General features: G+C 41.6%; 1 protein-coding gene across 1 annotated transcript in view; it reads left to right on the top strand.

Annotated features, from left to right (window-relative positions):
* The first annotated feature begins 2,913 nt into the window (after positions 1-2,913).
* The window catches only part of LOC125709751 (inositol polyphosphate-4-phosphatase type I A-like), a 47,473-nt gene continuing 35,743 nt past the window's right edge, over positions 2,914-14,643 (top strand). Inside the window, 2 exon segments of the mRNA XM_048978522.1 lie at positions 2,914-3,029; positions 13,414-13,540. The gene's annotated coding sequence lies outside the window, so the exon portion shown is untranslated.

The raw sequence follows: 14,643 nt of genomic DNA on the forward strand, positions 1-14,643 counted from the left end.
ACACCCGTCCTGGGCGGGACTCGATAATTGTCACTTTTGGAAGTACTTCAGTACATTCCGGTCAACCAGCAAGACACCTGAGATTTGAGCGCTTTTCAAAACACGGATATTTAATTACATTTTTTAATATAATACAGCTTTGTTTAAGGAAGGTTCGCCATAGGTTCTAAGCGTAACAGATAGCATATCTGAAGATACTACGGCTGCTAATAATAGGCTATGAAGTTCATACTTAAATCTGTGTAAATAAAATTTGTACAACTTATAAAATCGAAAAAATAAGAACATACATATATAAAAGCGTATTATTCTTAGAATGGCTTTGCATATGGTATAATTATGCAAGGTATGATGACTTCAAGTGGTAAGGTGTTCATGGGAAATGTTTTGCATTATATTTATAGGTATTACTGTGCGAATAGGTGCCATTGTATGAATTTGTTTGTTTGTTTGCTTGTCTGTTTGTTTATGTATTTATTAACCTTACTTGCAAGTACCCTAAAGCTGTTTATACCCTGTACATGCAGGTGTCTTACCGTTATTTAACCTTTTCATGCATATTTACATGACATTTTATTAATAATTCTATCTGTGGTTGACTTTTATTTAATTATCTAGAGTTAGTACATTGTTTTTTGTAGTTTTGTCTTTTATGTTTGTTTGTGCATTTCATACCGCCGCCTGCACCTGTACTTTTTTGTAATTGGTGAGAAAAGCATCTTTGCTCCCATTGGGTTAAATTAGTCAATGATGCGTGATCACCCACGGTAGGTATCAGTGTCTCACTTCTCGCATCACTTTGATAGAGGTTTTTCTCAGAATCCTATACCTCTCCATTCCTTTTCAGCTGCCCCTTATGCAGGTAGGACGGAAGCACTCGAGATCGTGCAAAGCACATGACCGTTTCAGGACCCGCCCCCACTCACTAACACAAATCAGGCCACAGTTCAGCTCGACAGCATGTGTGTGGGAGGAAACCTGAATACCCAGAGGAGACCTAAACATGCAAAAACGGTGGCTATGACTGCACTACAGCCTGAGCTGACCAGTCTCATTAAATGCTACTCTATGTCCATTTTAACCGAAAAAGAATGTGAATGCCAACATTCATCTTAGATTTCCTGCTTTTTCAGTCTGGCTGAGGATAGAACATATTTTGTTTTTCAAGCAATGGTCAGATATACTGGCAAGAAGATCTATTATCTGTTTTGTATACATCATTCTGCATCTGCATACTGTAAAAGATAGACGGATACATTTCATATTGCTATAATTTGTTATGTATAGTAAGAGAACTGATTAGCTAGTCTTAAGTGGATTGTTGCTTTGGTGCACCTTCTTCAGTAGTAATTCGGTGTTATGTGGCAATTTTTAACCTTCATTCTGCTGTGTATTATTTTCTCTACTAATGTTTTGAAAAATGGAAAGAGACAAATCCGCCCCTTCTCACAGATTCTCATATATGTGTACAGCAGACCACAGAGCAGAGGAGAAGAGCACACTGCTTCTCTGAGGTGTCGGCTTGTCTCTCTGCATGTGACTGGCTTCGTTGAGAAATGCCATTTATTGACAATAGATTGCTATACCTGGTACCTTGATATGGTGTTATCCATCCATACATCATCCATCCATCCATCCATCCATCAAAGGAGAGCATGAAATGGTAAAAGAAACATTCCAGCCCAGCTGTACTTGTGCAAATGGCAAATTCAGCATCATTTCGTTTCATTGGTGTTATGACATTTTCATGTTACCATGTTAGCAAACCACAACTATGATGTTGGTCGGTTGCAATTCAGTCACTGCCCCGCAATCATGGCTATACTTCATTGCTGGTACTTGCAGCATCTGGTTTCATTTGAACAATTCGCAGGACTCACTTATTTCCACTTCAGTTCTGACCAGTGAACAGTAGGTGTCGCCTTAGAGCCATGAAAGAAAAAACCGAGCCGTGCAATTCAAAATGAAATGCTGGAACCATACTAGTATTAGGAATCGGGATATTAGGATTAATAAACACATTGTAGGGGCGTCTTGATAGAATTGTTACCTATTAAAGGTTTACCTATTGTGTTTAATAATAGTTCGAAATCATAAATGCCATAATGGGTATGTTTAATTAAACTAGTTCAATGTGTTACACTTTGTTTACCGTTACACAGGTAAGTCGTGTTATTGTTTGAGACCAGAATTTTCAAAAATCCTTTAGCCTACATTTCGTAACAAAAGATCTACAAATAAAAATACAGACATCTCCTCTTCACAGGTCTAACAAAGTGTAATGTTATTAAAACAGGCTACTCGAATTTGGTTAACGGCTCAATCATGGAATTAAACCAGCAGCACACAAAAGACTGAAACCCAGTGTTCTCTAATAGACTGTTCCTGCATTTCCCAGTTCACGCAATGTTGAAAAATAGCAAATTAGTACCACAAGATGGTAGCATGGTTATATTTTTAACCTAGTCAGTAGCGGATGACATAATTGAAACCGTTATCATACGTAATGAGGTATTTTTCTAAATATAGCTTTTTTTCTTTTAACGTGCTACTTTAGTTCAGTTGTGTCAATTAACGTTTTGGGAAATACAAATTCGCTGAAGGTTAGAATCCAAACCCTTTTATTAATTTTATGCATGAATAATAATTCAAGAAAGCGAAAATTATAAAAATACATATTGAAGTATGGGATATGGGGTGAATTTGACGTTTAAAAACAGGTTATTTATATTGTGAGTGTCACTAAGCATATCAGGCCGAGCTGCCCAAACACTCGTGATGTTACAAAGTCACTGTCACAGAGAATCGCGGCGTATTTGCTTTAACGCATGTCAAGGGGGTCCTGGGCGTGGCCTTTGTAAGGGGCGGGCCCCAGTGACGACGACCTAGACGTCAACGCGCGTCATCTAGAGGCGGAGCGAGTGCCGTGTGACAGCAGAAGGAGTACATACAGCGAAATGGCTACGATTGAATAAAAACTGGAGCATATCGAGTCGCCGACATGGAGTGTGTGCCTGACCCGTAGGACTGTAAGTGCATTTCATAACATTGACAATATGATTTGAAAATTCTGCACGTAATCTCGAAATAGGCGATGTACGGCTTAATTCACGGTAGCTTTGTTTACTGTAGTAAAATCATTCAAATCATTAAGCACCACAGATAGAGTTATATTTTTATTGTTATTTTTACCATCTAATATTACCGTTATTAATTTATTATTGACGTGCTTGATTTGTGCATTTATTTACATGTTGTACCAGACATCATTGACTCGTTAAAATTATTTTTATATTACACGTAATATTACTATACCGGGCATGAAAACTGAAATATCTTCATAAAATGCATAAGCAAAGTTGATTTCCCTTTCCTTAACATTTTTATGTGTTCCTTTAACATTTTGCACAGCGAAGGATAGGCATTGTGATACTGCGGAAATGCAACGGTTTCGATAGACTTCCAGTATTTCAGACGGGAGCCGATTGATTCTCAAGCTATATCCGTTTACATCACTGGGATGAATAGTGGGGAATAATTAGCCGACGCTTTTGAGTATCCAGGATGCGCATTATGCAGAATAAGCGGTGCGCGGGTGGAACATGATGCACCAGACTGTCCAATCTCATTTTAACACTCCCCCCCCCCACACCCCCCCGGAGATCTTAAAAAATACACAGACTGTAATATGTCGTCTTAACGCCAGAGCTTGCACCCCCTTCCCTGCTCTGTTTTATTTGTATACTGAGCTTACTTTTCTTGATTGAGCTTTATAATGGATCTATCACTTTTGGAGGGTTCATTGCACTTTTGTGCTTTAGTATGTTGATTGCAACTGTAACAAAAAATACACGTAATGTAAACAGACTTCGTATTTCACAGAACGGGGTATACATGTATGCATAACCTTATGATATCCCAGATGGCTCATCATCCACTAGGTTGCTGGTGTGACGAATACACATGAACGGTATCTGTGAATTGAAGGATTCTCACCTGACAAGTAGGCCAATAGGTAGCTGATGTCAGGTGCTGGAATATAAGGCTACAAGTTCGGGTTTGAAAATCGGGGTTAGCCGGAGTGTGGGTCCTGCACAGGGCTTGCGCAGAGTTTGAGCTTCGTTAGTGGGTCACTCATCTCCCTAGATGGGAAACCCAGAATTGTACATATGCTTTGAGAAATGAGGGTAGCTTTTTAATTCTGGTGCCAGACCCTATTATCACTCATGTGACGACCAGCAAAGTGACAGTAAAACCAATAAAATCATGGTTGTCTGCTTTAATGCCAATGAGAAGTCCTCCCTATCTCAGACCAAACAATGCTGGATGATGCAGTCAGTGAATCAGTCAAGGGACTCAAGATAGGGCAAAATGTCCTGGGATAACAGGCCTCTGAGTTTGAGTGATAAAGCGGATATGGTGCTCAAACTGCAGGGTCACCTGTAGGTAACGTGAGAAACATCCCCATGCAGCCTTGCCTTCTGTAATATCAGCCTGTTTCAGGGACTGGAAGTGCAGCACTGTAGAACAGAAGTCATGAACATAATTGTGATTGAGCTTATTAAACAGGACTCACGGTGGATTTAGTCTGGTTCGGCTGTAACGTGTTTGAGAAGGTCAGTGGCATCAAATCAAATGCATAAAGAAAGAGTCTGAGTTGATTACAGTTTTTAAATTACTGTAAAATACCCGTTATGGTTAATGTTAACTGGTGGTTATATTATATTATTATATATGTGTGTGGCTCCTGTAATCAGGTTTATGTCAGAGTGATGTACACGTTTCTAAGCAGCATTAATGTGTATTTGAATGTTTTATGTTGTTAATTATAGTTTGCAATGGCCTAATTCCCCATTCCAATAAAACAAGGTTATTACTCTATGTTATTTTATGCTTTCTTTTACATTATTTAAACTGAAGGCCAGTATAAGGGCAAAACTGCATGCTGAGGGACACTAAAATAAGATGAATCTTGTTTGTTTGCTTGTTTGTTGTGTGGCCACCAGATCAGTGGAGTCTGAAAGGAGCGATAATGCAGCTTAGCTTTCCTGGGGAACGTGCTCCAGCTGCAGCCCATGTGCGTAGCAACGCTGAGCGTGGGGGCCGCAGGAAACCGCAGAAGTGCGGAAATGAGGCGGCGCCCCCTCCCTCTGTTTTCGCTTTTTCAAACATGGGCATTAAGCCCCACAGCTACACACCCCCTCTCTTCCTTGTACACTCACACCCCTCGACCCACCAAACATGCTCCTCTAAGCAGGTGTCTGTGAGCCCCTTGCAGTCTCGTTATGAAGTCCGTGCCTATGGGTGGATTACATGATTAATGAATGTTCCTATGAATTTGGTGTTTCGGCTCATGGCCGAGTCTGGTGTGTCGTTTTATCTCACCCTGAGCTTTCGTTTCACAGTGCACAGATCTGTAAGTACTGTGAGCCATGTTCTGCTATATCACTGTGGTGTGGTCCTACTTTATGTTTGAAGACTGGTGCCCTCACCAGGATTAAGCAAGAGCGTGTGGCTACTGTATGTCTTCTGTGCTCATCTTCTCATATGGTCATATACTAGGCTGGTGAACAGGGCCTGTCTTTGGGTGAGGTGAGACTTGCATGTATTTGTGTCCCTGACGTTTGGGCACAGTTGCTGTATTGTGGCCTGGGTAGAGGCCCTGGTGCATTTGCTAATGTCTTAAACCTATGAATGGCAATGGTGATGGGGTGGTAGTCTGGAAAAGTGTGTCCGTCAGGCTCTGATCAGCAGTGTTTTACTGGTGCATATGTGTGAATTGAGCAGGGTTAATTCCTGGAGCAAATGGGGGTTTAAGGACCCAACCCTAAAACAACTCTGCGGACCCTGGGATCTGATCCGGCAACCTTCCCGATCGCAGTGTCCCACCCTGCTGAACCACACATACTCACCTTCTGTTTCTCTCCCTCTTTCTCAGTCACTGAGTCTTTACCTCCCTTTGCCTCTTGGGCTGTGTTTCTCTCTCTCGCTCATCGCGGACCCACAGCGGGGATTGAAAATCACGATGGGGTCACTTGGATTGCGGTTCCCGTCCCCCCCATGTGTCACTAGTGTGACAATAAAGCTGGATGAAGAGCTAAAGAGTCTGTCCTCTGCACTCATGGTCCAGCCCACTGTGGCCAGATGGGAAGGTTGCTGTGTTCTTGGCATCTGGTGTCACTCTACACCGATGCGTTGCTGGCAATGACTGATGGACTCAGAATTCCCAGGCACTTGGGAAGTAGAAATATCATACATGCTCTATTGGTACAGCATTGCTGGTTAGCATGATTGCTAGTTAGCGGTGGGCTGAGAGTGTGAGGCTGAAACGTCACTAGTTTTATTTTACAGTTTTTCTCAGTCACTTTGGTACATTTCTCAGATCAGAAATGAAATTCTCATAACTACTTGTACAACCTCCACTTCTTCGAGTCACTTGTGCGCATCATAAATGCAAAGTCTCATTGTTTTGGTCAAATTGCACATGTTTTGGCTCAGTCATGCAAATAGATATGTACAATCGTCTGCTGATTCCTGCATTATCAGTCGTTCATGTCATGTTGGTCAGAATATATTATAGTAGTACTGTACTCTGTTGAATAGTCTTACCCCCAAAAACATTTAGGCGTTAGTTTGTTTCATAAGTCATTATATGCAAAATGGTTGAACCAGTTCTCATAATCAGTCAAGCATATTCTCTATACATCTCAATTACAGTTTTTTTTTTCTTTTTAAATAAATGTGTTCTAAATTGATTAATTGCTATCAGTTTAATCTTGACTTTCACCAATGGGGGAATGTTTAAAGTTTTAATTTGACCAGTGATCAAGCAGTTATCTAAAATAGCTCAGAGGTAGATCTCATGAACCTTCAGTTGGCAGCATATGTTGACAGAGCACAACACAGTGTTGCAATCTGGCAGTGGAAGAACAACAAGGAAATGAACAGAGTCAAAAGCCGGTGAGAAGAAGAGGAGTGAGGCTGCAGGGTGGAAGGGCAGGGAGGCAAAACAGCGGAAGAGGTAGAAGTGGCAAAAAACAGAGACGTGTTCCTGATGAAATACTGTAAGGACCACAATTGAGGACCATGTCCTCAATCATAGCCTTACAGTGGCCAAGGCTGGTTGAAGACTACAGCCGAATGTTGGTAGAACATCTGTGTCTTCAACCATTTAAACATTTTCGCAGAGAATACAGTTATACAGCCCAAACGTGTACTGTGCAGCAATACTGTGTACTGTTTCACTTGCGTTTCATAGTGTACAGAAGATATATTTTATTCAGTTACACACTGTACATATAATGTAGCACGCACCCATTTATTTGCATGTTTATTGTGTGTTACAGTATATGTACGGTATGTGTAATTCTACTGTTGAAATTGTGATATATGCCATGCAGAAGAAGTGGGTCTTTGTGCATTTACAATCATCGTCATCAAAATCTTAGCCATAGATTACATTGGTAAATATATAAGAGTACATTGTTCTCTTGTCAACATGGCTAATAGGGCTGAACAATTTGAGGAATATACCTAATTGCGATTATTCTGACAGGTATTGCGATTATGATTTGATTTGTAATGTAATATTTATTATTGGTCAAGCTTCAATTCAATAATCAGCGTGTAATAAATTAAAAACATCTGACACAGCATTACTACATAGGGTCCCATCGGAATAATAACTGGTCCATATTCTAATGTAAGGACGAGAACTTAAAGAAATTAATTGCTACCAACATGTATTCGTTAGGGGCAGCATGGTGGTGCAGTGGTTAGCACTCTGGGGCCCAGGTTCAAGTCTCCGCCTGGGTTACATGTGTGTGGAGTTTGCATGTTCTCCCCATGTCGTCGTGGGGTTTCCTCTGGGTAGTCCGGTTTCCCCCCACAGTCCAAAAACACGCTGAGGCTAATTCGAGTTGCTAAAGTTCCTGTAGGAGTGCATGTGTGAGTGACTGGTGTGTGACTGTGCCCTGAGATGGGCTGGCCCCCCATCCTAGGTTGTTCCCTGCCTCGTGCCCATTGCTTCCGGGATAGGCTCCGGACCCCCCGCAACCCAGTAGGATAAGCGGTTTGGAAAATGGATGGATGTATTTGTTATTTTTGATAAAAATTAGCAGAGATCAATCAAACATAAATCTCTCACAAAAGCTGTGACTATGTTAAGTTAAATAAAGTAAGAATGAAAAACAATTCCTGTCGAAGAAAAACAATTGCGATCTAACGCTGCTTGGACCCCTAATAACGCTAGAACCGTTTTTTTCCCTCGCCAATAAACGCCAAACAAGACGTACATTGGCGTATGCAGTCCTTTTGTTTTCGCTAATGTGCCTTTAGTGTTAATATCAGTAGCGAATCTGACACTCTCGACCAAAAAGCCGTAATGTTTATAACGGAGTGGCTGTTCTTCCCTGAAATCTTAAAGTTGAAAAGTTTTCAAATTAAGTATGCATTTTATAAAATGTCGAATGAATAGACTTAGTTTATTGTAGTTTACCCCTTTTAACAACTGTATAATGTTACAATTTAACTCAGATGAAACAAAAAATGTACGTTTTCAGGGTTTCAAACTCTCACGCATCTGGCATGAATCTCATGCTTTCAGACTCTCATGACCATGCATGAAATCTGTATTATTCCAATATAAACCTAAATTTAGATGCATCAAAAGCATTATGGCAGTTTCCCAGCCCTACAGACTATTTACAAGCTAATAAAATTCTTACATACATGTGTACATTACATTGTATGTGTAAACTTGTTTCGAACAGGAAATCTCACTCCAGACACCTGCTGACCAAAGTTAGCAACCCTGCGTTTTTTTTAATAAAAAAGTAAAATTCAATGTTTTCAGCAGAAGCGTCTTGTCCATCCGTTTGCCTTGTTACTTTGACAAATACAAAACGAATATGAGAAAATATTACGTGCCACTTTTTATATCTTTTCGATATAATAAGACTCTGCTGCTGCGAGGGCTACTGTCTCATTTTCTTGATGGGTTAGCAGGATGTTAATATGACAACCCATTAACGAAAGCAAAAGGTGTAAAACGCCGAAGTATGTCACCGCTGGCGGTTAAAAGGAGGTCGCGGCGGTTCTGTTGATAATAGGACCTTCCTGAAACAATCTCTGATCATGAAATGTATAGGTAATTCATTTATAGCTCAGCAGCAGACTCAGTATTTTTCTCACGCTACGAACGTTTCACGCGCTTGCTGTTTGTGGGCACGTGAGGAGCACGGCACTTCTGATTGGTGAGAATGACTGACAGAAGGCGGATGGCACGAATTTGATAAAACTGTTCTCAGGACAGTTTTAAACCTTGGGTCAAACGTGCTGTGTAATGTATATCCTAAACCGCTGCCTTTGCGATTTTGATTTTAAATTCGATTAGTCGTTCAGCCCTAATGGCTAAACGAGAGAAAGTTACAGGGTTTGCGGGTGATCCATCATGCGGTGCTGTTTGTATGAATTGTTTAGAGAAATGCGCTTAATGTTTTACAGCGACTGAGAGAAACTCAATATCTTTATCATGACTAACCTTCTGATTGCTTATCTGGAACAATTTACAATTTTTGAAATTATGCACAGCTGGGTACTCTACTACAGCAGTGTGGATTAAGCCCATCACAGTTTATTGGGATTTTAATGGGCAGTCTCCAGGGTTTAGTCTTCTGTATACCTGCTAGACTGTGGTCTACTCAGGAAATAGAGGCTGACTTGTTTTTGCAGCCCACCACTGGCATCCAACTGCTTGTGTACCACCAAGCTTCAGTATCCTGCCTCTATGAAGCTGATGCTTCGCAGTGCCTTTCAATTCTGTTAATGCATTCAAGTATGCAAATGAAGCACAGAGCCATTAGCTCATTTCCAGCACTTATGCTTTTGCACATCATGTGACCTGAGATGAGTGATGAGGAGTATTCACACTGCTGATTCTCACCTCTCTGCTCTAGAGGAAGAAAACTGAGACAGGTCTTTTATCCCCAGAGTTGCCGGTTATTATGAATGCTTGTTTCTTGCATGAAATTTGGAAAAATTCATCATTTTTTTAACATTATTATGAAAGGTTATTTTTAAAATGTGGGAGAACTGTAACTTAATTTTGCCATTGGGAAACCAGACGCTCTAAACGAAAAAGCAAGACATTCTGGGCAAATTCCATTTATATGGTTGCCAGGACATCAACTAGATGGAATTTGATGATAACAGCAACAACAATATTGATAATAGCATATTTTTTAAGTCATCCATAGCTGGATGTGGCAACTTTTGACTAAAATGTAATTATTAGTGTGGTGTTTTCATATTTCTATTCCAAAACTCCATCATTTCTGCAAGATGCACAACAACTAAAGTGCAGGAATTAAATTCCCTGCATGTCTGATATGCAAATGTCACCAGGACGATCCTGAAATGACACGTCGGTCTCCTGGGGTGTCCATGAGGATTTCACAAACCTCTCTGGCTCTAAATGGCACCAGTCAGCAAATTCCACCCGGCTGAATGCTGATCTCACGCCATCTCATCCTACAAACATCATTCGTTATCTAGTGCAAATTCAGGCTCCTGTTCAGATTTACAGTACTTGCGCTTGGTGTGCTTTTGATGTTCTGGGATATGAAAGAGTGAAACCACTGTCCATTAAAAGCAGAAGTAAAATGATTTTAGTGACAGAATGGTTTTGTCGCTTGTTCACAGCCGCGTCTAGGGAACCAGGCTGGTTGACAGCACCGAGCACCTTGTGAGATGCAGCCTTTGACTAGCGTTCACACTGATAGGGTGCGATTCAGTCTGACTACGCTGCTGGTGCCCACGCCACACGACGGAAGTGAAAATGGGGGAGGGGGGGGGTCACTTGTGAATTCCCGCTTAAGTTGTCCTCTCGGCACATTGGACAATAGCCCTTGATAGAGTAGCCAATCAGCAGGTTTCTTTGACCCTGCCCCCAAATGGTTTCAGCTTGGCTGGAGGACAGGTTGTTTTCAGACTGCAGAGGCAAATCCTCCATGTGGTCAGCAGCCCCACTACACCCCCCCCCCCACCCACCTTGCTGTGATGCGCTCAGTCCACAGGATATGATGATATGCACTGGCAGTGCCTGGGGGGTGTGAGGGGGGACTTTCTGATTCTGCTTCAGTTTTGGGGAAGTGTCATAAAACACAGTCGTAAACATTGCCGGTGAAAAATGTTTCATAAAGGTTCTACATGAAAAGCATCACTTAGCTTAGCTGCTCAGCCATGTGTGGCTCTTATTAACTCTAATTAATCCTTTTTCCAGATAGGAATATAGACAGTAGATCCTAAATACCAAGTATTGCTGCAAAGATGTTTAATTTTTTGCTGGGTGATGTTTGATTACATACATGGATGGATGGATGGAGGCCTTTGTATGGATGGTTTAATTATGTAATTATAACACTGAACCATTTGACCTGGGAACTCTTACACTGGGACAAGATGCTCAGTATGTCATGGAAATGCAAAATGAAGGAGATCGGTGAACAAAAGAAACACACAAATCAAATGCAAATCAAAAACTGATACACTGGGACCAAATGCTGGTAAAAGAAAACAGAGAGAGATGATTGGAGGTCACACCCCCTACTGAAACACATTATGTTAAAAATTATTTTTCGCAGTTATCCTGCAACAGTAATCTTATGTGTAAAATGATTTATTTCTTGAGCTGAGTAATCCTTCTGTTGTTGCAAAAATGAAAAGCTTCTCCTTGTCACCATTAAGAATTTTTTTTTTGCAAAAATGTTTTTTTAGTTATATTGAAGATGTTATTATATATAATTGTACCTGTGGTATTAGGTCGAATTTATTAGGAACAATGACCTTCCTGGTGTTGTCATCCATGGTGACCAATCAGAGTGCAATTTGCATTTGTGTGCATTGTCCCTGTTTGTGTGGCTATAGTCCTGGTGACTCAGAAATACTTCAAAGTGTCCTATTCTTACAGTATTAGTCAAATGGAGTGTTGTGACAGATGACATGGTCCCCACAATCCCCTAATCTAAACCCTACAGAGCTGGTTTGGGATGAACTGGATCGGCAAATAAGAGTAAGGCAGTCAACATCTGCCCAGAACTTGTGGAAACTCCTTCAGGACTGTTGGAGAAACATTTGGAAAAGTATAAAAATCTGAGAAAACTTTGATGTGTTGAACAGTTGTCTTGGTTGTAACAGTATTTGATAATTACTTCATTGCCTCGAGGTCTTTTACTATAGGGTAAATAACACAGCTAAAATAGAGACAATTGCATTGAAGGCAGCTGTGTCCAGACTTTTGACTGATTCTGTCCAGTCGTTAGGAGTACTCTCTAATCAGTGGAAAAGTACCGGGTTCTGTCTGTGTGATGGATGATACGTAGTGCTAATTCTGTCATTGAAAGGGTTGCCAACCAGTTATTGTTATTTTTTACACTTGGAGCCTTTGTGATCACACACGCGTGCAGAGTATGTTTCCTTCCGGAACTTGTCATCCTTGGCACGGTCCAGCTGACAGACTCATGTTGCCGTGCTGCACTCTGTTGGGTCACTTTCATGCACGTGGCCCACTGGGTTTGTCCTGCCAGTGCGATTGTTCTGGATTCTCCGAGAAGGGATGGGAACACAGGTATATTTACCTCGGTTCTGGTTTGTCTTGTTTTATGCAGCGTGGATCTGGCAGAGCAGTTTGGTTTAAACGCCTGTATGATTTGACCCATCAGTGCTGGAGCTTGTGTGAGGCAGCACTCAACTCTGGTGTATAAATATTTGTTTACTGGCCCCAATTGGTCTTTCAATGCAGAAATATTTGCTACAGCAGCCTGACAACGATGGATGAAGCTATGCCACTTACGTTCATGCCAAATGAAAATGCTTTAAAAAAGATCTCGCATCTCAGTATCTCTGCATGTAGCTTAGCTTAGCTGCTAAGTCATTTGTGGCTCTAATCATTTTTCCAAATGGTGATATAGATAGTAGGTACTAAATATCAAATATTGCTGTAAAAATGGCTCCAGCACCCCCACCCTCTTAGCCCCACATGACCCTGAATGGGGGTAATTGGATGGATGGACGGACGGACGGATGGATGGATGGATGGATGGATGGATGTAGGCCTATGTATGGATGGTTTAATTACAAAAATATGACAATGAACCATGTGACCTGATAGACAAAGCCATTCACTTATGTCCATGCCGAATAATCACCCTCCAGGTACTTCAGGGGTCATACATCCGTAGATATTATGGATGGCATGAGGCATTAATTTGCACACATAACAAGGCTGTGGTCACTATTTCCGTATATGAAGTTTCAGCAGGGTTTGTCTCACTGGGAAAAATCGCAGTTCTGAGAAGCAGCCTTCTTAAGCTTGAAAGGCATTCCCTCCTCTCACAGTGCTTCTCCTTTTCATAGCAAACGGTGCCGAGCCCTTTGCTCCGCCTGGCCCTGGCCCCACCCATCTGCTCCACTCCTGCCCCAACCTCACCTCTTCATGCCAGGCTCCTCCATCGTGGAACCGTCTACCTGGACTTTACTCACCGTAAGTTAGTCAACACATTCTATAATTGGGGACATGTGACTGCTTAGAAATTTGACCAGTTTCCCTGGTGACGGTGACTAATTGATAGATTAATGTTCTGGATTGACCCAGAGCATCCGAGGTTCATAAATGTGTTGGTGTATTTTCCCTCCCTAGGGCTCGGAAGATCTTAAACATTAATATTAATGCAACGCCATCATTCTCTTATTTCTTGCTTTATCCAAAAAGAATAAAGATCGACTAAAGAACGGTGTTAGCGGTCAACTGGAAGTTTGGAAAACTGGATGGATAGACTGTTATATACAGCCTTCCTGAAAGGTTGGCGTCGTACGCGTCTGGGTATTGCTCTGACTAACTATGAGGGGTACATTTGTCATCACAGTACATGTGGGCAGTGGTCCCCTGGCTGCTCTTTTTACACAGTCGCTGAGAAAGTCTTTGGCTTATAAAAAGAATTGTGTGGGAATCAGTTGAGGGCATGTACTTGGAAAAAAGTCACAGCCAATAGCATAACACAGTCCGCGAGCTTTCAGTACGGGTTTGTTCTGTAGTAAAGATATCTTCTGGGAGGATGAAGTTGGTACAGTGGTCCTCCTCCCCTGTCAGAGAGAGAGGTTACATAGGGAACCTTGGCTAGAACTTTCTGCTTTCTTAGGCCTGAAGTGTTGACCTGCCCTGGTCGTCAGGGAGACGGAATTTGCCCTTTTATGGTCATCTAGGTGCGGCGGCCTGCTTCTTCTGCCAATGAGGAATCTAAGGCCAGAGAGAGGAGGTATTCTGCAGAAGCAGAAGCCCAAGGGGGCATTTGAAATGGAGAACAAAGAATGTTTGGAGTGCGAACTGAAAGTGTGAAGCCTGCAGCACTTCAATTGCTGCCTGGAGGCTTGAGCAAGAGGCCCTTTATGACCAAAGATACGCTGTTGACAGAGATACGCTAGTTCAGTGTCCCTGTAATTTATACACTAAAGAGAGATCAGTGACAATCCGGGTATGAAATAGTAATGATTTAACTGTGCTGTTCTTAAAACTGACACTAGAACAAAAGCAGCCCCTTCGAGAATCATCCAGCTCCCAGCGATCTTATGTAATAGTGTTTGTCATGC

Source organism: Brienomyrus brachyistius, chromosome 16, assembly GCF_023856365.1.
Source record: "Brienomyrus brachyistius isolate T26 chromosome 16, BBRACH_0.4, whole genome shotgun sequence".
NCBI lineage: Eukaryota > Metazoa > Chordata > Actinopteri > Osteoglossiformes > Mormyridae > Brienomyrus > Brienomyrus brachyistius.